The sequence below is a fragment of the Pseudophryne corroboree genome, chromosome 7 (assembly GCF_028390025.1).
Source record: "Pseudophryne corroboree isolate aPseCor3 chromosome 7, aPseCor3.hap2, whole genome shotgun sequence".
In the NCBI taxonomy this organism is placed as follows: Eukaryota; Metazoa; Chordata; class Amphibia; order Anura; family Myobatrachidae; genus Pseudophryne; species Pseudophryne corroboree.
Window position 1 is genome coordinate 122,548,752 of NC_086450.1, and position 25,035 is coordinate 122,573,786.

General features: G+C 44.5%; 1 protein-coding gene across 6 annotated transcripts in view; it reads left to right on the top strand.

The window, feature by feature from the left end:
* The window catches only part of LOC134944764 (sodium channel protein type 2 subunit alpha-like), a 419,840-nt gene that overhangs the window by 179,531 nt on the left and 215,274 nt on the right, over window positions 1–25,035 (top strand). The window lies entirely within an intron of this gene.

Below are 25,035 nucleotides of genomic sequence, written 5' to 3' on the forward strand. Positions count from 1 at the left end.
TACAGGTATAGGAAATTTGATCAGGATTTGAATCAGATGCAGATTTTAGGATATGGAGGAGATTTTGCCTCCCAAATCCCTTTGATGCATTTAAATTAAATTAAATTCTGAAAATAATCTGAAAACATCAATTTTCACATTATTTTAGTAAAAAAAATTGATAAATATGCCCCATTGTCTGTTATAAATCAATATTTTAGAGTCTAAAGTTTGAATTAAATGAAGAAGAAAAGTAAAAGTTTGTGAAATATGTGTGTTTTTATACTGTAATTATATGTATATTATATGTAAGAGAAAGTGGATGTTAGTTCAAGGCAGTGGTGCTCAACTGTTTTTGGCTGAGATGTCAAGTGTCAGCGTACCATTGTTCTGGAATCCCAAGTGTCAGTATATCATTGTTCTGGAATCCCAAGTGTCAGTGTACCATTGTTCTGGAATCCCAACAGTCAGTGTACCATTGTTCTGGGATCCCAAGTGTCAGAGTACCATTGTTCTGGAATCCTAAGTGTCAGTGTACCATTGTTCTGGAATCCCAAAAGTCAGTGTACCATTGTTCTGGAATCCCAAGTGTCAGTGTACCATTGTTCTGGGATTTAGATTGTCATTGTGCCATTGTTATCGAATCTCAAGTGTCAGTTTGCCATTGATCTGGGATTCCAAGTGTCAGTGTGCTTGTTTTATAGTATCTCAAGTGTGATTGTGCCATGTTCTGGGACCCCAAGTGTCATTGTTCCATTGCTCTGGAATTCCAAGGGGTAAGTTTACTAAAGTTTCTAAAAATTAAGAGGTTATCTTACCCATAGCAACCAATCAGAGTCTGTCTATCATCTCTCTATTGCATTCTAGAAAATGATAGACATAATTTGATTGGTTGCTATGGGCAACATCACCTCTTTTCATTTTTAGAAGCTTTAGTAAATCCACTCCCAAGAGTCAGTATACCATTATTCTGTCGTTCCAATTGTAAATGTGTCATTGTTCTAGGATGCCAGAGGTGTAAGAATACCCTTGTTCTGTAATGCCAAGTGTGATTGTGCCTTGTTCTGGGACCCCAAGTGTCAGTGTGCCGTTGTTCTTTGATTCCAAGTGGCAGTGTGTCAGTGTACCATTGCTCTGCGATTCCAAATGTAATTGTGCCATGTTCTTGGACCCCAAATCTCAGTGTACCATTGCTCTGGGATTTCAAGTGTCAGTGTGCCATTGTACTGGGATTTCAAGTGTCAGTGTGCAGTTGTTCTGTGATTCCACGTGTCAGTGTGCCATTGTTCTGTGATGCAAAATATTAGTGTGCCATTGTTCTCGGATTCCAAGTGCAAAGGTGCATGCACACTAGACGACATCATTCTATGAGCGACGTCGTCTAGTGTTTTCCGGGCTGGGCGGTCGGCGGCCGGCCGTACTCACCCAGCGATATGACCGTTCATATCGCTCATTGACGTCACGCAGCGGCTGGGCCGTGCAGGCAGCTCCTGGATGACAGTCCAGATTGAGTATGCATGCACCGCCGACACGAGGGTCGTTAACGACCCGCGGTGCTACGCATCAGTCGGCGGCGGCATACACACTTGCCGAGAAAGTGAACGACGTCGCTCAGCAAGGGTGAAAATGAGCGACGTTGTTCATTTTATGTGCCAGTGTGTATGCGCCTTAAGTGTGCCAGTGTTCTGTGATTCCAAGTGTCAGTGTGCCATTGTTCTGTGATCACAAATGTCAGTGTGCCATTGTTCTGAAATTCCAAGTATCATTGTGTAAATTTATGGGATCCCAATTGTCAGTGTACCATTGCTCTGGGATTCAAAGAGTCAGTGTGCTATTGTTCTGTGATCCCAAATGTCAGTGTGCCATTGTTCTGTGATCATAAATGTCAGTGTGCCTTTGTTCTGTGATCCCAAATATCAGTTTGCCATTGTTCTGTGATCATAAATATCAGTGTGTCATTGTTCTGGGATTTCAAGTGTCAGTGTGCCATTGTTCTGGGATTCCAAGTGTAAGTGTACCAGTGTTCTGGGATTACAAGTGTAAGTGTACCAGTGTTCTGGGATTACAAGTGTAAGTGTACCAGTGTTCTGGGATTCCAAGTGTAAGTGTGCCAATGTTCTTTGAACGCAAATGTCAGTTTGCCATTGCTTTCTGTAATTCCAAGGGTCATTGTGCCGTGTTTTGGGACCCCAAATGTCAGTGTACCATTGCTCTGGAATACCAAGTGTCAGTGTGCCATTGTTCTGGGATCTGAAATGTCAGTGTGCCATTGTTCTGGGATTCCAAGGGGTATATTTACTAAGATTCGTAATTGTCGGGATTTGGAGGGAGATTAAACACGAATGATATTGAATGTGTGAATTTGCAACTTTTTTGGGGTTTTTACGACTCATTTACTAAACTGTCGTATTTTGCATTTTCGTTTTATCCGATGCCGATGTCATTCGTAATGTCTGGCAGTGTTTTACGGGAGTGGTTAGTAAAACACTGCCGGATTTAACACAATGAATCTCGGCCGGGTCTGTGAGATCCGTGCAGGGCTTCATTGTGCATATTATGACAAGTGATGAAAGTGTTAAAATCATAAAAAAAATTTGCGTGGGGTCCCCCCTCCTAAGCATAACCAGCCTCGGGCTCTTTGAGCCGGTCCTGGTTGTAAAAATACGGGGGGGGGGGGGGAGAATGACTGGGAACCCCCCATATTTAATCAAACAGCACCGGGCTCTGCGCCTGGTCCTGGTCTGCACTTTAGTAATGCGTCTCCTGCGCATGCACAGATCTACAAACATTGGTTTTATGAACATCTCTGAATTAGGCCCCCTGTCCCTGTGCACAGGTAAGCTTTCATTGTTTTTTATTATAAACATTAATCTCCTTTTTGCGTGTAGCCTGTGTCCTATCAGACACTGGCCCTGAGCTCTGCTCTGCCTGTCAGATGGGCACATCAGGACTACGGAAATGGAGCACAGCCTCTACTAACACCATTTCAAGATGACATTACAGTTGCTGGTCTGGAAAAAAAAATTTGAACTTAGTAAATTCGGGCTGATCTCATTCGGGCAGAGGCGCTCCATTATATCCAATGGTGCGAACTTTGCGGTCTGCGGTAGACCGCGAGGTTAAGTGGGGTCACTCTTGTAGTTGGCCCCACTTAACCTCGCGGTCTACCGCAGACCGCAAAGTTCCCACCATTGGATATAATGGAGCGCCTCTGCGCTACATTGTATCTACAGTGCGCCGCCTGACTGACAGTTCAGGCGCGCACAGCCGATCAGGAGAGTGCCATGATGTGGCACTCCCTGATTGGCTGAAGGGACCCTCTTTGACAGCAGTCACGGGGGGTCCCGACATTCGGGGAAAGGGGTTCCATTTGTAAACATTAGAGATGAGCGGGTTCGGTTTCTTTGAATCCGAACCCGCACGAACTTCACTTTTTTTTCCACGGGTCCGAGCGACTCGGATCTTCCCGCCTTGCTCGGTTAACCCGAGCGCGCCCGAACGTCATCATGACGCTGTCGGATTCTCGCGAGGCTCGGATTCTATCGCGAGACTCGGATTCTATATAAGGAGCCGCGCGTCGCCGCCATTTTCACTCGTGCATTGAGATTGATAGGGAGAGGACGTGTCTGGCGTCCTCTCCATTAGAATAGAGATAGATAGATTAGATAGAGAGAGATTGTGCAGAGTCGCAGACAGAGTTAGTTTACCACAGTCAGTGACCAGTGCAGTTGCTAGTTAACTTTTATTTAATATAATATATCCGTTCACTTCTCTCTGCTATATCCGTTCTCTGCCTGAAAAAAAAAACGATACACAGCACAGTCAGTCACACAGTGTGACTCAGTCTGTGTGCACTCAGCTCAGCCCAGTGTGCTGCACAGTCATCAATGTATAAATTAAAAGCTTATAATTAATTGTGGGGGAGACTGGGGAGCACTGCAGGTTGTTAGCAGGAGCCAGGAGTACAATTATATTAATTAACAGTGCACACTTTTGCTGCAGGAGTGGTGACCAGTGCCTGACCACCAGTATAGTATTGTTGTATACTACTAATATCTCTTTAAATATCAACCAGTCTATATTAGCAGCAGACACAGTACAGTGCGGTAGTTCACGGCTGTGGCTACCTCTGTGTCGGCACACGGCAGGCAGTCCGTCCGACCAGAATTGTATTATTTATTATTATATACCTACCACCTAACCGTGGTTTTTTTTTCATTCTTTATACCGTCATAGTGTCATCCTAATTGTTACGAGTATACTACTATCTCTTTATCAACCAGTGTACAGTGCGGTAGTTCACGGCTGTGGCTACCTCTGTGTCGGCACACGGCAGGCAGTCCGTCCGACCAGAATTGTATTATTTATTATTATATACCTACCACCTAACCGTGGTTTTTTTTTCATTCTTTATACCGTCATAGTGTCATCCTAATTGTTACGAGTATACTACTATCTCTTTATCAACCAGTGTACAGTGCGGTAGTTCACGGCTGTGGCTACCTCTGTGTCGGCACACGGCAGGCAGTCCGTCCGACCAGAATTGTATTATTTATTATTATATACCTACCACCTAACCGTGGTTTTTTTTTCATTCTTTATACCATCATAGTGTCATCCTAATTGTTACGAGTATACTACTATCTCTTTATCAACCAGTGTACAGTGCGGTAGTTCACGGCTGTGGCTACCTCTGTGTCGGCACACGGCAGGCAGTCCGTCCGACCAGAATTGTATTATTTATTATTATATACCTACCACCTAACCGTGGTTTTTTTTTCATTCTTTATACCGTCATAGTGTCATCCTAATTGTTACGAGTATACTACTATCTCTTTATCAACCAGTGTACAGTGCGGTAGTTCACGGCTGTGGCTACCTCTGTGTCGGCACACGGCAGGCAGTCCGTCCGACCAGAATTGTATTATTTATTATTATATACCTACCACCTAACCGTGGTTTTTTTTTCATTCTTTATACCATCATAGTGTCATCCTAATTGTTACGAGTATACTACTATCTCTTTATCAACCAGTGTACAGTGCGGTAGTTCACGGCTGTGGCTACCTCTGTGTCGGCACACGGCAGGCAGTCCGTCCGACCAGAATTGTATTATTTATTATTATATACCTACCACCTAACCGTGGTTTTTTTTTCATTCTTTATACCGTCATAGTGTCATCCTAATTGTTACGAGTATACTACTATCTCTTTATCAACCAGTGTACAGTGCGGTAGTTCACGGCTGTGGCTACCTCTGTGTCGGCACACGGCAGGCAGTCCGTCCGACCAGAATTGTATTATTTATTATTATATACCTACCACCTAACCGTGGTTTTTTTTTCATTCTTTATACCATCATAGTGTCATCCTAATTGTTACGAGTATACTACTATCTCTTTATCAACCAGTGTACAGTGCGGTAGTTCACGGCTGTGGCTACCTCTGTGTCGGCACACGGCAGGCAGTCCGTCCGACCAGAATTGTATTATTTATTATTATATACCTACCACCTAACCGTGGTTTTTTTTTCATTCTTTATACCGTCATAGTGTCATCCTAATTGTTACGAGTATACTACTATCTCTTTATCAACCAGTGTACAGTGCGGTAGTTCACGGCTGTGGCTACCTCTGTGTCGGCACACGGCAGGCAGTCCGTCCGACCAGAATTGTATTATTTATTATTATATACCTACCACCTAACCGTGGTTTTTTTTTCATTCTTTATACCGTCATAGTGTCATCCTAATTGTTACGAGTATACTACTATCTCTTTATCAACCAGTGTACAGTGCGGTAGTTCACGGCTGTGGCTACCTCTGTGTCGGCAGTCGGCAGGCAGTCCGTCCATCCATAATTGTATTATTATTATAATATATACCACCTAACCGTGGTTTTTTTTTCATTCTTTATACCGTCATAGTGTCATACTAGTTGTTACGAGTATACTACTATCTCTTTATCAACCAGTGTACAGTGCGGTAGTTCACGGCTGTGGCTACCTCTGTGTCGGCAGTCGGCAGGCAGTCCGTCCATCCATAATTGTATTATTATTATAATATATACCACCTAACTGTGGTTTTTTTTGCATTCTTTATACCGTCGTCATAGTGTCATACTAGTTGTTACGAGTATACTACTATCTCTTTATCAACCAGTGTACAGTGCGGTAGTTCACGGCTGTGGCTACCTCTGTGTCGGCAGTCGGCAGGCAGTCCGTCCATCCATAATTGTATTATTATTATAATATATACCACCTAACCGTGGTTTTTTTTTCATTCTTTATACCGTCGTCATAGTGTCATACTAGTTGTTACGAGTATACTACTATCTCTTTATCAACCAGTGTACAGTGCGGTAGTTCACGGCTGTGGCTACCTCTGTGTCGGCAGTCGGCAGGCAGTCCGTCCATCCATAATTGTATTATTATTATAATATATACCACCTAACCGTGGTTTTTTTTTCATTCTTTATACCGTCGTCATAGTGTCATACTAGTTGTTACGAGTATACTACTATCTCTTTATCAACCAGTGTACAGTGCGGTAGTTCACGGCTGTGGCTACCTCTGTGTCGGCAGTCGGCAGGCAGTCCGTCCATCCATAATTGTATTATTATTATAATATATACCACCTAACCGTGGTTTTTTTTTCATTCTTTATACCGTCGTCATAGTGTCATACTAGTTGTTACGAGTATACTACTATCTCTTTATCAACCAGTGTACAGTGCGGTAGTTCACGGCTGTGGCTACCTCTGTGTCGGCAGTCGGCAGGCAGTCCGTCCATCCATAATTGTATTATTATTATAATATATACCACCTAACCGTGGTTTTTTTTTCATTCTTTATACCGTCGTCATAGTGTCATACTAGTTGTTACGAGTATACTACTATCTCTTTATCAACCAGTGTACAGTGCGGTAGTTCACGGCTGTGGCTACCTCTGTGTCGGCAGTCGGCAGGCAGTCCGTCCATCCATAATTGTATTATTATTATAATATATACCACCTAACCGTGGTTTTTTTATACCACCTAACCGTGGCAGTCCGTCCATAATTGTATACTAGTATCCAATCCATCCATCTCCATTGTTTACCTGAGGTGCCTTTTAGTTCTGCCTATAAAATATGGAGAACAAAAAAGTTGAGGTTCCAAAATTAGGGAAAGATCAAGATCCACTTCCACCTCGTGCTGAAGCTGCTGCCACTAGTCATGGCCGAGACGATGAAATGCCAGCAACGTCGTCTGCCAAGGCCGATGCCCAATGTCATAGTACAGAGCATGTCAAATCCAAAACACCAAATATCAGAAAAAAAAGGACTCCAAAACCTAAAATAAAATTGTCGGAGGAGAAGCGTAAACTTGCCAATATGCCATTTACCACACGGAGTGGCAAGGAACGGCTGAGGCCCTGGCCTATGTTCATGGCTAGTGGTTCAGCTTCACATGAGGATGGAAGCACTCAGCCTCTCGCTAGAAAACTGAAAAGACTCAAGCTGGCAAAAGCACCGCAAAGAACTGTGCGTTCTTTGAAATCCCAAATCCACAAGGAGAGTCCAATTGTGTCGTTTGCGATGCCTGACCTTCCCAACACTGGACGTGAAGAGCATGCGCCTTCCACTATTTGCATGCCCCCTGCAAGTGCTGGAAGGAGCACCCGCAGTCCAGTTCCTGATAGTCAGATTGAAGATGTCAGTGTTGAAGTACACCAGGATGAAGAGGATATGGGTGTTGCTGGCGCTGGGGAGGAAATTGACCAGGAGGATTCTGATGGTGAGGTGGTTTGTTTAAGTCAGGCACCCGGGGAGACACCTGTTGTCCGTGGGAGGAATATGGCCGTTGACATGCCAGGTGAAAATACCAAAAAAATCAGCTCTTCGGTGTGGAGGTATTTCACCAGAAATGCGGACAACAGGTGTCAAGCCGTGTGTTCCCTTTGTCAAGCTGTAATAAGTAGGGGTAAGGACGTTAACCACCTCGGAACATCCTCCCTTATACGTCACCTGCAGCGCATTCATAATAAGTCAGTGACAAGTTCAAAAACTTTGGGTGACAGCGGAAGCAGTCCACTGACCAGTAAATCCCTTCCTCTTGTAACCAAGCTCACGCAAACCACCCCACCAACTCCCTCAGTGTCAATTTCCTCCTTCCCCAGGAATGCCAATAGTCCTGCAGGCCATGTCACTGGCAAGTCTGACGAGTCCTCTCCTGCCTGGGATTCCTCCGATGCATCCTTGCGTGTAACGCCTACTGCTGCTGGCGCTGCTGTTGTTGCCGCTGGGAGTCGATGGTCATCCCAGAGGGGAAGTCGTAAGCCCACTTGTACTACTTCCAGTAAGCAATTGACTGTTCAACAGTCCTTTGCGAGGAAGATGAAATATCACAGCAGTCATCCTACTGCAAAGCGGATAACTGAGTCCTTGACAACTATGTTGGTGTTAGACGTGCGTCCGGTATCCGCCGTTAGTTCACAGGGAACTAGACAATTTATTGAGGCAGTGTGCCCCCGTTACCAAATACCATCTAGGTTCCACTTCTCTAGGCAGGCGATACCGAGAATGTACACGGACGTCAGAAAAAGACTCACCAGTGTCCTAAAAAATGCAGTTGTACCCAATGTCCACTTAACCACGGACATGTGGACAAGTGGAGCAGGGCAGGGTCAGGACTATATGACTGTGACAGCCCACTGGGTAGATGTATGGACTCCCGCCGCAAGAACAGCAGCGGCGGCACCAGTAGCAGCATCTCGCAAACGCCAACTCTTTCCTAGGCAGGCTACGCTTTGTATCACCGCTTTCCAGAATACGCACACAGCTGAAAACCTCTTACGGCAACTGAGGAAGATCATCGCGGAATGGCTTACCCCAATTGGACTCTCCTGTGGATTTGTGGCATCGGACAACGCCAGCAATATTGTGTGTGCATTAAATATGGGCAAATTCCAGCACGTCCCATGTTTTGCACATACCTTGAATTTGGTGGTGCAGAATTTTTTAAAAAACGACAGGGGCGTGCAAGAGATGCTGTCGGTGGCCAGAAAAATTGCGGGACACTTTCGGCGTACAGGCACCACGTACAGAAGACTGGAGCACCACCAAAAACTACTGAACCTGCCCTGCCATCATCTGAAGCAAGAAGTGGTAACGAGGTGGAATTCAACCCTCTATATGCTTCAGAGGTTGGAGGAGCAGCAAAAGGCCATTCAAGCCTATACAATTGAGCACGATATAGGAGATGGAATGCACCTGTCTCAAGTGCAGTGGAGAATGATTTCAACGTTGTGCAAGGTTCTGATGCCCTTTGAACTTGCCACACGTGAAGTCAGTTCAGACACTGCCAGCCTGAGTCAGGTCATTCCCCTCATCAGGCTTTTGCAGAAGAAGCTGGAGGCATTGAAGAAGGAGCTAACACGGAGCGATTCCGCTAGGCATGTGGGACTTGTGGATGCAGCCCTTAATTCGCTTAACAAGGATTCACGGGTGGTCAATCTGTTGAAATCAGAGCACTACATTTTGGCCACCGTGCTCGATCCTAGATTTAAAGCCTACCTTGGATCTCTCTTTCCGGCAGACACAGGTCTGCTGGGGTTGAAAGACCTGCTGGTGACAAAATTGTCAAGTCAAGCGGAACGCGACCTGTCAACATCTCCTCCTTCACATTCTCCCGCAACTGGGGGTGCGAGGAAAAGGCTCAGAATTCCGAGCCCACCCGCTGGCGGTGATGCAGGGCAGTCTGGAGCGACTGCTGATGCTGACATCTGGTCCGGACTGAAGGACCTGACAACGATTACGGACATGTCGTCTACTGTCACTGCATATGATTCTCTCAACATTGATAGAATGGTGGAGGATTATATGAGTGACCGCATCCAAGTAGGCACGTCACACAGTCCGTACTTATACTGGCAGGAAAAAGAGGCAATTTGGAGGCCCTTGCACAAACTGGCTTTATTCTACCTAAGTTGCCCTCCCACAAGTGTGTACTCCGAAAGAGTGTTTAGTGCCGCCGCTCACCTTGTCAGCAATCGGCGTACGAGGTTACATCCAGAAAATGTGGAGAAGATGATGTTCATTAAAATGAATTATAATCAATTCCTCCGCGGAGACATTGACCAGCAGCAATTGCCTCCACAAAGTACACAGGGAGCTGAGATGGTGGATTCCAGTGGGGACGAATTGATAATCTGTGAGGAGGGGGATGTACACGGTGATATATCGGAGGGTGAAGATGAGGTGGACATCTTGCCTCTGTAGAGCCAGTTTGTGCAAGGAGAGATTAATTGCTTCTTTTTTGGGGGGGGTCCAAACCAACCCGTCATATCAGTCACAGTCGTGTGGCAGACCCTGTCACTGAAATGATGGGTTGGTTAAAGTGTGCATGTCCTGTTTTGTTTATACAACATAAGGGTGGGTGGGAGGGCCCAAGGATAATTCCATCTTGCACCTCTTTTTTCTTTTCTTTTTCTTTGCATCATGTGCTGATTGGGGAGGGTTTTTTGGAAGGGACATCCTGCGTGACACTGCAGTGCCACTCCTAGATGGGCCCGGTGTTTGTGTCGGCCACTAGGGTCGCTAATCTTACTCACACAGCTACCTCATTGCGCCTCTTTTTTTCTTTGCGTCATGTGCTGTTTGGGGAGGGTTTTTTGGAAGGGACATCCTGCGTGACACTGCAGTGCCACTCCTAGATGTGCCCGGTGTTTGTGTCGGCCACTAGGGTCGCTAATCTTACTCACACAGTCAGCTACCTCATTGCGCCTCTTTTTTTCTTTGCGTCATGTGCTGTTTGGGGAGGGTTTTTTGGAAGGGCCATCCTGCGTGACACTGCAGTGCCACTCCTAGATGGGCCCGGTGTTTGTGTCGGCCACTAGGGTCGCTTATCTTACTCACACAGCGACCTCGGTGCAAATTTTAGGACTAAAAATAATATTGTGAGGTGTGATGTGTTCAGAATAGGCTGAAAATGAGTGTAAATTATGTTTTTTGAGGTTAATAATACTTTGGGATCAAAATTACCCCCAAATTCTATGATTTAAGCTGTTTTTTAGGGTTTTTTTAAAAAAACACCCGAATCCAAAACACACCCGAATCCGACAAAAAAAATTCGGTGAGGTTTTGCCAAAACGCGGTCGAACCCAAAACACGGCCGCGGAACCGAACCCAAAACCAAAACACAAAACCCGAAAAATTTCCGGCGCTCATCTCTAGTAAACATGGGACCCCTTTCAGTGCGTGGAGCGGGTATTTCGTTTTATTTTTTTAACCAAGTACATGGATTATAACTTTGAAGAAGAGGACCGATCTACCCCGGATTTTTTGTAAGTATAATTTTATTTACAGGTACCCCTGGATTCTACTGAAGAAGAGGACCGAGTGCTTTGTGTCAACATAGGTAAGTATGTATGTATGTAAGTGTGCATGTATGTTTAATAAAATGTTACTATCATGGTGTGTGTGTTTTGTTTTTATTTGGGTATTTTTTTTGTAGTAAAACTACAGGTACCAGCGGGCCCGTTTCCCCCCGCATTCTGGTACTTGTGGTTCTCCAAGTACCAGCTTGCGGGGGAGGCTTGCTGGGACTTGTAGTTCTGCTACAAAAAAACAATACTCTTTTTTTACACAAAAGGCTATCAGCCTCCCATCCACCGCCCTTGGATGGGAGAGACAGCCTCAGGCTTCACCCCTGGTCCTTGGGTGGCTGGAGGGGGGGACCCCTTGATTTAAGGGGTCCCCACTCCTCCAGAGTACCCCGGCCAGGCATGACTAGTTGGGGATTTAATGCCAGGGCCGCAGGGACCAATATAAAAGTGTCCCCCGGCTGTGGCATTATCTCTCTGACTAGTGGAGCCCGGTGCTGGTGTTCAAAGTAATATTTTTTGCACCAGGACCAGGCGCAGAGCCCGGTGCTGGTTGTTTAAATATGGGGGGACCCCAGTCATTTCCCCCCCCCCCCCCGTATTTTTATAACCAGGACCGGCACGCAATTTTTTTTTAATGATTTTTAACCATTTCACACCCCTTCCCACTGATAAACATTCACGGATCTCACTGATCCGTGCATGCCTATCAGAATACGGTAAAAAAAAAAGCAGGTCTTTTTTTTACGATTTGTACTTTTTCACGGCAGTTTTTGGCTACTGCCGGCAGTGATTGTGAATATGAATTTTTAGTAAATTACCGAGTTGTATAAAATAACAGGCGTGTTTGACCAATGGTGTATTCATTCGTAAGTTTTTTCTTTGCCTTCAAAAAAAATACGAATGCCCTCATCACTGCCGAGATTTGACTATGGTAAATTCCCGAGATGACACTTTGAAGATAAAACACCAACTCAGTAAAAATCGGGAGCTTAGTAAATATTCCCCCAAGTGTCAGTATGCCATTGTTCTGAGATTTCAAGTATCAGTGTGCCATTGTTCTGTGATACCAAATGTCAGTATGCCATTGTTGTAGGATTCCAAGTGTCAGTGTGCCATTTTTCTAGGATTTTAAGTATCAGTGTGTCATTTCACTGTGATCCTAAAGTTTAGTGTGCCATTGTTCTGTGATCCCAAATATCAGTGTTTCATTTTTCTGGGATCTCAAGTGTCAGTGTGCCATTGTACTAGGATATTAGATATGTCAGGTCAGGCATAATTTCATTAGAGAGGAAATGAGTGATGTGCTGACGAAAAAATGATTTTTTTTTTTTTTTTACAAGGTCTCACAACTAAGAAATTCTATAGAACTGTATAGAATATTAGCTTGTGGCACCTTATCACAAGTTGAGATGCCTTTTCACCAAATGTCCAGCATATCATGCACAGCCACACAAATGTCCAGCCAGAAGGACATTTAAATGAGGACCCATATGTATGTATGCCATTGTTTTGGGATTCCAAATGAGACATTCCAGATTCTATGCAGACTGACAATTAGAGTGCCATTAATTAACATTTTTATTGAATACGCTTTTTCTCTTACGTCCTAGAGGATACTGGGGTCCATTTAGTACCATGGGGTATAGAGGGGTCCACTAGGAGCCATGGGCACGTTAAGAATTTGATAGTGTGGGCTGGCTCCTCCCTCTATGCCCCTTCTACCAGACTCAGTTTAGAAAATGTGCCCGGAGCAGCCGGTCACCCTGAAGGAAGCTCCTGAAAAGTTTTCTGCATTTATTTTCTCTGTTTGTTGTTTTCAGGCAGGGCTGGTTGGCACCAGCCTGCCTGCTTCGTGGGACTCAGGAGGGGGAATGGCCCAACCTCTTGAAGGGTTATTGGTCCCATTCCCCACTGAGAGGACACTGAGCTACTGAGGGAACTATTCGCAAGCCCCACCACGGCGAGCGTACATTCCCGCAGCACGCCGCCACCCCTAACAGAGCCAGAAGAATGAAGAGTGGTGAGTACTGAGCCGGTGTCCCGGTTAGCGGGGCGCCGGCCATTATGGCGGCACGAGGGTACGGAGACGCACGGCTTCTAAACGGGGCGGAATGCGTCTCCAGACACAGTACACAACTGCGTCTCAGTATGGCAACGCAGCCTTAAAACAGTTTCTCCCCATTTTAAGCACCAGATTCCTCAGCCAGTATAAAAAAGCGGGAAGACCGCATGCCATTGAAGGGGCGGGGCTTCACTATGAGAAGATCCAGTAGCTCACCAGCGCCATTTTCCCTCTGCAGTGGACACAGACGCTGACAGGACAGGGACGCGCAGCTCCTCCGGTGTGACTCCAGATTACCTCAGTGGTACCAGGGGGGCATAGCAGGGGGGGGGAGCGAGTATTAGTGTACTAAGTCCCCTATCAGGTACTCAGTCTGCGACCCGGCTAAGCTTGGCATTGGCGATAAGGGCGTGGTGGGGGCTGGCTCCAAACAACTCTGTGTCTCCCTGAAGGGCTCTTTGTGGGTTAATTGTGCTTAACCTTTTCCTGTGTGTGTGTGCTGTCACATTTGCATTATGTCAGGCAAAGAGTGTGTTTCTTGTACAGCGGAGTGTTTCTCTTCACCAGAGGGCTCACTACTGGGTAATCAGGGTCCACAAGCTAGCGGGCTGAACCGGAGTGCGTTAATTCTCTCAAAGGAATGATTTTCACTCTTTCTACAAAGCTATCCTGCAATGAGAAAGAGACGCAATACTTAAAACAAACTGTGGATAAGTTTATGAACAGAGACTCAGTCCCCAAAAAAGCGTCTCAGTCCCCTCCCATTTGTCCGCAAAAGCGATCTCTGGCCCATATCCCGCAATCTGACTCTAATGCTGATGGGTCAGACTTGGATGAGGGTGAGGTAGACTTGGAGGGGGGGGGGGGGGGATGTGGCTCTGTCACAGGGAATAGGGGCTGTTATAGAGGCTATCACAGATGTTCTGCATATTCCTGATAAGGTGTCAGAGGAGAGTGAGTAATCTTATTTGAATGTAAAGAATAAGTCCTCAGTTACTTTTCTTGTGTCAAAGGAATTGAATACCCTGTTTGAAGAACCATGGTTTAATTCTGATAAGAAGTTTCAGATCCCTAAGAGGTTGCTCTCATCTTTTCCTTTTCCTCTGGAGGATAGGAAAAAATGGGAAAATCCACCAATAGTGGACGCATCAGTCTCTAGGCTGTCACGTAAAATTGTGTTGCCTGTTCCTGGCGCAGCCTCCCTAAAAGACACGGCTGATCGTAAAATTGAAACTACACTCAAATCATTGTACACAGCTGCCGGGGTGGCCCAAAGACCCACTATAACATGTGCGTGGATCACTAAAGCCATTGCGAAATGGTCAGGTAACCTAATTGAGGGGTTAGATTCCTTTTCTAGGTAGGATGTTGTCTTACTCCTGCAGCATATACAGGACTCTGCGAACTTTATGGTGGAAGCCACAAAGGAAATAGGCGTGTTTAACGCACGTACCACCGCTATGGCAGTGTCAGCACGCAAGGGCTTGTGGCTACACCAGTGGACTTCTGATGCGGACTCGAGGAAAGGCGTGGAAGGACTACCATTCACAGGAGAGGCCTTGTTTGGAGATGAACTATACAAATGGATCTCCACAACTACTGCGGGTAAGTCTTCATATCTTCCTTCCGCAGCCCCCCCAACCAAGAAGACTAATTCAGCTTCTAAGTTACAGTCCTTTCGGACGGCCAAGTTCAAGGGCAAATCCAGAGGTGCTTCTACGTCCTCCAGCGGCGCAAGAGGTAAACCACGCAAACCAGCAACTGCAGGTGCTCAGGAACAGAGCTCAGGCTCTGCTTCCTCAAAGACTTCAGCATGACGGTGTACTGCAATGCCTGGAAGGCTGTCAGGTGGGAGCCCCACTACAATTCTTCAGTCAGATCTGGTCAAATTCGTGCCAGGATCCCTGGGTCATTGATCTTATTTCCCAGGGCTACAGACTGGAGTTCCAAGAGCTCCCACCTAACAGATTCTTCAAATCAGGCTTGCCAGTTTCACAAGAGGCAAGTATAACTTTACAGCATGCCATCCAAAAACTGGTACAGACTCAGGTCATTGTTCCAGTTCCACCTCATCTACTAAACAAGGGGTACTATTCCAACTTGTTCGTAGTACCGAAGCCGGACGGTTCGGTAAGACTGAATCCGATCCTCAAGTCTTTGAACCCGTACTTACGAGTGTTCAAATTCAAGATGGAGTCTCCGAGAGCGGTGATCTCAGGTCTGGAGGAGGGAGAATTCCTAGTGTGTCTGGATATCAAGGATGCGTACCTTCATATTCCGATCTGGCTGCATCATCAGGCTTATCTGCGGTTTGCACTGCAAGTCTGTCACTACCAGTTCCAGGCCCTGCCCTTTGGTCTCTCCACGGCACCGAGGGTGTTCACCAAGGTGATGGCAGAGATGATGTTTCTACTCCGCAAACAGGGAGTGAACATAATTCCGTAGCTGGACGATCTCCTGATAGAAGTGCCGTCCAGGGAGAGGTTGCTGGAGAGCATTGGTCTCACAACCAAACTCCTCCAGGATCACGGGTGGATTCTGAACCTTCCGAAATCTCACCTAGAGCCAACACGGAGGCTCCCATTCCTGGGAATGATACTGGACATAGAGTCACAAAAGGTGTTCCTTCCGTTGGAAAAGTCATTGGTAATCCAGTCGATGGTTCGGGATGTCCTGAAGCCAACCCGGGTGTCAGTGTATCTGTGCATTCGCCTTCTGTGGAAAATGGTGGCCTATTACGAGGCACTTCAATATGGAAGGTTTCACACAACACCCTTCCAGCTCGATCTGTTGGACAAATGGTCCGGATCGCATCTTCACATGCACCAGAGGATCCGTCTGTCGCCAAAGGCCAGGATCTCCCTTCTGTGGTGGCTACAGTCTTCTCACCTCATCACAGGACGGAAGGTTCGGAATTCAGAACTAGATTCTGTTAACCACAGACGCAAGCCTCAGAGGTTGGGGAGCAGTTACTCAGGGGGTGCAGTTTCAGGGAAGATGGTCAAGTCAGGAAGTCATCCTTCCAATCAACATTTTGGAACTCAGGGCCATATACAATGCCCTTCTGCCGTCGATCCCCTCACATCTTCTTTAAGATCGGGCAATTCAGGTCCAGTCGGACAATGTGATGGCAGTAACATACATAAACCGACAGGGCGGAACGAAAAGCAGAGCAGCAATGTCAGAGCAGAAAGAAACACTGTGGCATTGTCAGCGGTCTTCATTCCGGGAGTAGACAACTGGAAAGCAGACTTCCTCAGCAGACACTACCTGCACCCGGGGGAGTGAGGCGTTCACCCGGAAGTGTTCAGGTGCTTGACAAGTCAATGGGGATATCCACAGATTGACATGATGGCCTCTTGTCTCAACAAGCAGCTCAGGCGGTATTGTTCCAGGTCGAGAGACCCACAGGCGGTGGCAATAGACGCCCTGACAACGCCATGGGTCTATCAGATGGTGTACGTGTTTCCTCCACTTCCTCTGATCCCAAGAATTCTAAAACGAATAAAAATGGAAAAGTTTCAAGCAATAATCATTGCTCCAGACTGGCCAAGAAGGGCCTGGTATGCGAACCTTCTGGAGATGCTCCTCGAAGATCCGTGGCCTCTACCTCTTTGCAAGGATCTCCTGCAACAGGGCCCGTTCATCTATCTGGACTTACCACAGCTATGTTTGACGCCATGGAAGTTGAACGGCTGATTCTAGCCAGGAGAGGGATCCCTCACAAGGTTATCCCTACTATGATCCAAGCCAGGAAGGGGGTAACGTCTAAGCATTACCATTGTATTTGGAAGAAACACGTCTTTTGGTGTGAGAGCAGAAATTATTCTGCGGTAGAATTTCATCTGGGACGTTTCCTGCTTTTTCTGCAGGCAGGCGTGGATGTGGGCCTGCATCTGGGCTCCATAAAAGTCCAGATTTCGGCATTGTCCATTTTCTTTCAGAAACAATTGGCTTCTCTCCCTGAGGTCCAGACGTTCTTGAAAGGTGTTCTGTACATCCAACCTCCCTTTGTGCCTCCCATGGCACCTTGGGATCTCAATTTGGTGCTGCAGTTCCTCCAATCGTACTGGTTTGAACCGTTACAGGAGGTGGATGTCAAATATCTTACGTGGAAGACCATCACACTGTTGGCCTTGGCTTCAGCAAGACGTGTGTCGGAGCTGGGGGCTTTGTCTCACAAAAGTCCCTATTTAATTTTCCATGAGGACAGATCTGAACTCAGAACTCATCAGCAATTTCTTCCTAAAGTGGTGTCCGCATTTCACATCAACCAACCTATTGTGCTTCCGGTTGTCACCGAAACCTCTGCTACTTCAAAGTCTTTGGATGTTGTGAGGGCTTTGAAGGTGTATGTGAAAAAAACAGCTCGTCACAGAAAGACGGACTCGCTGTTTGTTCTTTATGATTCCAATAAGATTGGGTGTCTTGCTTCAAAGCAGACAATTGCACGCTGGATCAGACTTACTATCCAGCACGCTTATTCCAAGGGCATGTTTGCCATGTCAAGAATCTGTACAGGCCCACTCTACTAGGTCGGTGGGTTCTTCCTGGGCGGCTGCCCGGGGTGTCTCGGCTTTACAGCTCTGCTGAGCGACTACGTGGTCAGGTTCGAACACATTTGCTAAGTTCTACAAGTTCAATACTTTGGCCTCTGAGGACCTTCAGTTTGGTCAGTCGGTTCTGCAGGAAACTCAGCACTCTCCCACCCGGTTTGGGAGCTTTGATACATCCCCATGGTACTAAATGGACCCCAGTATCCTCTAGGACGTAAGAGAAAATAGGATTTTAATTACCTACCGGTAAATCCTTTTCTCGTAGTCCGTAGAGGTTACTGGGCGCCCGCCCAGTGCTTTGTTCTTCCTGCACTGTTACTTGGTTAAGTAATGTTGGTTCAGCTGTTGCTGTTCCTGTTTCAAGTTTGGTTAGCTTGGCTTTCCTCTTGTTGTGTGTGCTGGTTCGGAATCTCACCACTATCCTTATCTATCCTTCTCTCAAAGTATGTCCGTCTCCTCGGGCACAGTTTCCTAGACCGAGTCTGGTAGGAGGGGCATAGAGTGCCCATGGCTCCTGGTGGACATGTCTATACCCCATGGTACTAAATAAACCCCAGTATCCTCTACGGACTATGAGAAAATGATTTGCCGGTAGGTAATTAAAATCCTATACATTTTTTTAAAGAGACGGATCACATGTTTTATTTATTTTTTATAAGCACAGAGTAGTTATACAATAATGACATTTATTAGTTAATGGGGTTTTTTTGTATTGGGGAGTCAGAAAATGCTCAGTTATAATAACTTGCCACTTTGTACCCTGGCCTTCCTGCTTCTCTCTTCATCTTCTCCTACCCACTCCAGTTTGACATACCTCCCAACTTTCTTGTTTGACAGATTGGGACCTTTGCGCACACCTCTACCATGCTTTCAGAAAAGGGGTGTGGTCTCATGGCAAGGGCAGGGCCTCATGTGAAATGTCATGCCCGTGAGCCACCCAGTTTTTTTTTGTCATACTGTGAGAATGCCCAGTGTTCTGGGAGGTACTGGACATGCCCCCAGTCCCTCTCTTCAGTGAACAGATGCCGTGCACTTGTGCATTTCATCTATTCACCCCCCCCCCCCCTACCCCGACACCTACACACACGCACCATGGGACTCCGCAGCCTGCGGGACAGTGCCTGAAAAGCAGGACTGTCCTGCAAGAATCGGGAAGGTTGGGAAGGATGATTTAACACCATTTAACGTGTACTCCAATTGTTGCATTGTAAGCAAAATGGTATAGACTAGTAATGTACAGTGCTGTATTCTTCTGTGCATTGCTATATTGGTTATATTTACTGTACCATTCAGCAGCTGTTGCTCGGGGCTGATGAGATATCTGGAGTAAGAGATCAGTTATAAATGTCATTTCTGCCTTGAGCTTGGTTGCTGAACAATAAATACTAAGGATATAGCAAAGTACCGCACTGAGGGGCTGATCCTGATTTGGAAGTAAAGCACACAAAAAATAAGCAGTAACTGTGGCAAAACCTTTTTGCACTGCAGGTGGGGCAGATGTAACATGTGCATAGAGATTTAGATTTGTGTGGGGAGTGTCCAAACCCAAATCTAAATTGCAGTGTAAAAATAAAGCTGTATAACATTTGTGGGCTAAATGTAAAAGCAGCCAATATTTACCCTGCTAGAAAAAAATATCCCCCTACATTGCAACATGGTTTGTTCTAGATACAAAGTTACTTGTTATTTGTTTTTGTTTTCTGCTTTACTTCCAAATACGAATCAGGCCCTGATTGCAATTTAACAATGTGCTTTTCTATACATTCTTTTGCAGACCATTTGCATGGTTGAGAACATTTTAAAATTATGTCATTGGGTACATTGGTGCAGTACTGATGTATCTGAGGGTTTAAGGGATTGTGATTCCGAACAAGTTTTGCAATATAATCTTAGAGTAGAATGTAACAAAGAGTAACAAGGTCCAATCTAGGAATAAATTCCTTAGTTTCTATAACTTGGTGGTGCGCCCTGAGCCAGTGGTGAGAATATTGTTCGACAAGGAGAAAAAGAAGGCTCTTGTCTGGGCGCACTCTTAACAACTAGAAAAGTTTCATGAGATCAAGTACAGATAAAATAGCAATTTAATTATTTATAAATTAAAAAATGGGTCAATATCCACCAAACTGACAAGAAAATCAAAGTACAAACAATGACAATATCATTTTAATTAATTAATTAATTAATTTCTAATTTATTAATTTTAATATTTCGCTCTATCATTAATAAAGGACAATTAAGTCCCATTAAAATAGAAATCAATTTTATACATTGAATTAGGTCATTGGGTATTTAAGCCTTTATTTGATATCACTACTGTGGATATACACTTTGACAATATCAATCATATTAAAATTTGCCAGTTGGGTGAGTGCACCTCCAATTGTATCTGGTTTCTCCCCCTTTTCCCTTCTCTATGGGGATTTGATCTCATATCCTTATTCAAACCAGTTGGTAGCCCCTTTGTGAGCCTTTAAACCTTTGTTGTATATACATACGTTAATCCCTACAATTAGGGCTTGATTAGACATGATGTAAGGCACCCCAACTTTGTTATATGTATTACAATATTTTTCTCGGTGTGGGTTACCCTCCAGCCCTGGTGGGAGCTTTCAGCTTGACCAGGAGTGGAACTTCTAGAATGACAATATAAGTTTTAAAACCGCGAATGTTCTGGCCTGTATAGTTATAGAATGAATTGAAAAAAGTTGAAAAAAATCTAGACACATTCAGTACAGCATCTATTTCACCTCGACCAGTACAGATAAATCTGTATTAATGAGACCATCATAGGTCACACAAAAAAAGTTTATATATATTAAGACCACAACTGGTCAAGGAAACACCTCAGGTAAGCTCCACACCAATTCTTGTGCCTGGGGGCAGAGAAAGCTGTGCAGAAGTAGAGGATCCACAGTGAGCCCTGTAATTACGCCACTTGAAGCTGCGAAATTATCACAAGGCTCACTGCAGTATTTATTTTATTATTATTTTATTAGTAAATTCGGCCAGATTGCATTTCCCATTATAAGGGAAATGCAATCTGGTTACAAAAAAAAAAGTAAATTAACAGATTTGGAGCAGTTTCCAAACACCCTTAAATATATTCAAGTGATACTAAAATAATGTGAAAAGGGTGTGAAAACACCCCTTTTCACATTATTTTTGTAATTTTGGTTTTAATAATTATGCCCATCAAACTTAGAAACTTAGAACTCCTCATGAAAATAAGGAACAATCAGCAGATGGAGTAAGGTGTACTTACATTGGTGAGACCATTAAGTAGATAATTCTGGGCCTTATGTAGATTTGGATATATTTTGCATAAAAAGACTGATATGAAATTTACCCCAAAAAAGAGAGATACATTAACATGTGCAGAAATGGATGCTTCTCAAGATAATTTCTCTGTTTAATAAAATTCCCTAATTCCACCATCCATAATTATTCCATTGCACTAGAAGAAATTGTTGATTTTCCCTTGTAATTCTGCTCTGTCCTCATTTTGGTCTGTATAGAGCAGGCATGTCAAACTCGTGGCCATGCCTGGTCTAGACTATCTGCTGACGGAGAACCCTTGTCATTTATGTTAATTCACGCACTAGATGTAGAGGAACCAGATCCTGGCATGTTGTAGTGCTGGTGTTGCATGGCTCTGTCACTTTCTGTAGAACACTTCTTTACAATGAGTTATGTTTGTGATAGTTAATAGTAAACAGACACCTTAAGTTCTCAGCTCATTGAACATTAACAAATATGACAGGTTTTTCCATCCAATTGATCATGGAACATGTCAGACACTATTCAATTCAAGGTTGTTCACTCCATTACTAGAACTAGAGATTTGCATGTACAGTACAGTAGTGTCAGCGTTCTCTTGGGAACTGCATTCTTAGGAATGTATGGTACTGTGATTGCATGCCAGTCATCTGTAGTAAATTATATTGGGATGTGGATCCTAAATGAGCACTAGGCATTCAAAATATAGCCAATTTATTAAAATAGTCCTTTTAAAAGACTCTCCCTTTACACTGTATTTTCATTTGCTACTGTTTACTGTATTTCACCTAAAAAGCAAAATTTGGTCTGTATAAATGGGACGTCCTTACGATTTTGATGTCTATGTCGGCAATGGGAATAGGGACCGTTAAGTCGAACACAGCATGCCGACATGCTAATCATGTCATTTATAGCATTTTGTGTCAGTTTTAGAACTTTAAACATGATACTTTTTTTAAACTGAGTGTCAAAATATTTTAAATCCCATTATGTCTGTATGCCGTGCTCAACAGTGTCCCTGTTCTCATTGCAGACATTATGAATGTATAAAATACATACTGAACCCTTACAAATAATAATAATTAGAAAACATCTTCAAATATCTTAGAGATTTGATATAGTTGTGGATGTTAGGTACTCATACTGTATAACAATATTTCATATGTGTTTCCAAATCTTTTCTAACAATGGACACATATGTATTCACTTGTACTGTGTTGTTTCTAATCATCGTCTTTCTCCAAGATCTTGTACACCGAAAATGAGTCCGTACTCCATACTTGCCTACTCTCCCGGAAGCTGCGGGAGACTCCTGTTTTTTGGGGTAGCCCCCCGCACCCCTGGAAGAGTAGGCAGGTCTCCCGCATCCTGCTCGCACCCTACTGATGCGGGCAGGATGGAGACACACTCTCCCGTATTCGTGGGTCCGTGGGGAGGGGTTCAATGACGCAAATCGCGTCATTGTTGCCCCACCCCCTTCCCACGGACCCGCGAATCGCTGTATTTTCCCATTCTGGGGCGGGGCTTGATGATGTCACAGCCTGGCCCCGCTCCCCCGAAGTCTCCTGTATTGACTCCTCTCCGGGCTTCTCCTGGAGAGGAGAAACTGAAAGTAGATAAGTATGCCTTACTCTGCCTCTGATTACATTTACACTTTCATTTGCTAAACACTGAGGGCGGGATGTATCAAAGGTAATAATAAAGTGCCCATATGCAGAAAGTTCCGTAAGGTGAAACTTTCCGAAGCCTCTGCATAATAAGCAACACCATCTATAGATGACGTTTCCTTTTTCTTTTTAAAAAGAACCTTTGGCTCCTTCTCTGTCCTCTGACGATTACTCGTATCAGGCTGATGACTGAGTATGTGCAGTAGGACTCCCGGGTCATAAACCTGGAAATCCTCTCTTCACAAGGGACAGCTCTTATTGGAAGAGATTTCCCAGTAGGAAGGTTTTTATGCCTACCAGCATTATTAAACGCTGGTAGGAATGCGATAGAGGGCGGGATGCGATAAATCATAGCTTTAACGCTTCATGTACAAGGAGTTGATATTGCTATAGATGTAGTTTATAAACTTTAGAGACGTACTATGTATGCAGCTGATCAATATCCAACTTTATAGAAACTTGAATAAAAATGTTTGAATTTTATAGCATAGTTTTCCTTAAAAATTTTATAGAAATTGTGTTATCTAGTGTGAACTTTATCAGAATAATTATCTTGTGCAATATCTTGTAAGATTTTTTTATATGTCAGTCCCTGGGGAGAAAGGTTAAACATATGTAGAGCACACAGCCATTGTGAATGTACACATACAGCAAGCAGTGACTGGCATATACTGGCAGTGTCGGAGTGGGGCATAAAGGGCCCACTGGGGGAATGCAGTGGTTGGGGCCCATGATTAAGGGTGTGCCCAGCCAGGCTCGGACTGGCCCACAGGAGTACAGGGGAAACCACTGGTAGGCCCCACTGCCTGGGGGGGCCCTCCTCCTCTAGGGATCAGGTTGTAGACTGTGCACTTGAATTATATATTATACATGTGTTACCTTATACCGCACAGGATTATGATGTAGTCTCTACAGTACATTGCTGTCATTAATCTGGCACATTATCATGCATGCACTAGCATTAATTACTATATAAATTATCAAGTAGTCCAAACCAGGTACTCTATAATGGTTAGCCAAACCTCTGTGGTGGCTGACCACACCCCCTTTGGTGGCTGGCCACACCTCTAACCATGGGCCCCTACCACTGCATACCCCCGGTGGGCCCTTCATGCTCCAGTCCAACACTGTGCCCAGCCACCATAAAGGCTTGGGTAACCATTAGAGAATGCATTGTCTGGCCCCCTTTATTAATATATACAGAAAATACTGCTAGTCCATGCACGATGATGTACCAGATTAATCACAGCAATGCACTGTAGAAAAAACACCATAATCCTGTGCAGCATAACGTAACATATGTATAAAGTAGAATTCAAGTGCACAGTATGGAACCTGATCCCTAGAAGTGGGGGTGGGCCTTCTGGTAGTGGGGTCCGCCGGGGGTTTTGCCTGAATCCCTGTGGGACAGTCCAACCCTGTATACTGTAGATGATAATTAAACCCAAATAGCATTTACTCCTAAAAAAATATTTTAGGGTTATATTTGCTAAATAGAGAGGTAAGTCCTTTTTAACTATAGATAGGGCCTTTCACAGTTTAGCAAGTCCCTCAGTTTCCACAATCCTCTTATCATTATCGACATCTCTGGATGGAGATAGCAGAAGCAGCCAGCAAAAGACAAAAAAAAAGAAAAGAAAAATAATTTCTGTAATAAATTAATTTTTATCTGTTTTAAAAACAATGTATTTATATTTTTTACATTTATTTTTAAATTTTGACTTTCTAATCTTCAGCACGTGTGACCCAGCATAGCTACAGTAGTTCATGTAAGCACATAAGGGTCTATCTCCAGTCAGAAACTGATTTTCTGTCGCCGTGATAAGTGGCAATCGTATAACTACAGATAACCACTCTGTTGATTTGTGTTTGTTTGGAATTCATAAAAATTTAAACACCGGAATTCAAAAAGTTACACACTTACATGAATTCTAGTACAATCCCACTAATAGATTGACAGTGATAAGATAGGTGCACTATATGTTTGTCACTCAGCCAATATTTACTATTATCTACTGGTGGAATTTAAGGCTTACTTGTGCAAATCGAGGTGCCTAGCAGGTCCAAGGATATGCCATTTTGCTCTGCGAAAAGAGCTCCATAGCCGGTTGTCAGTATATATCTGCCTTG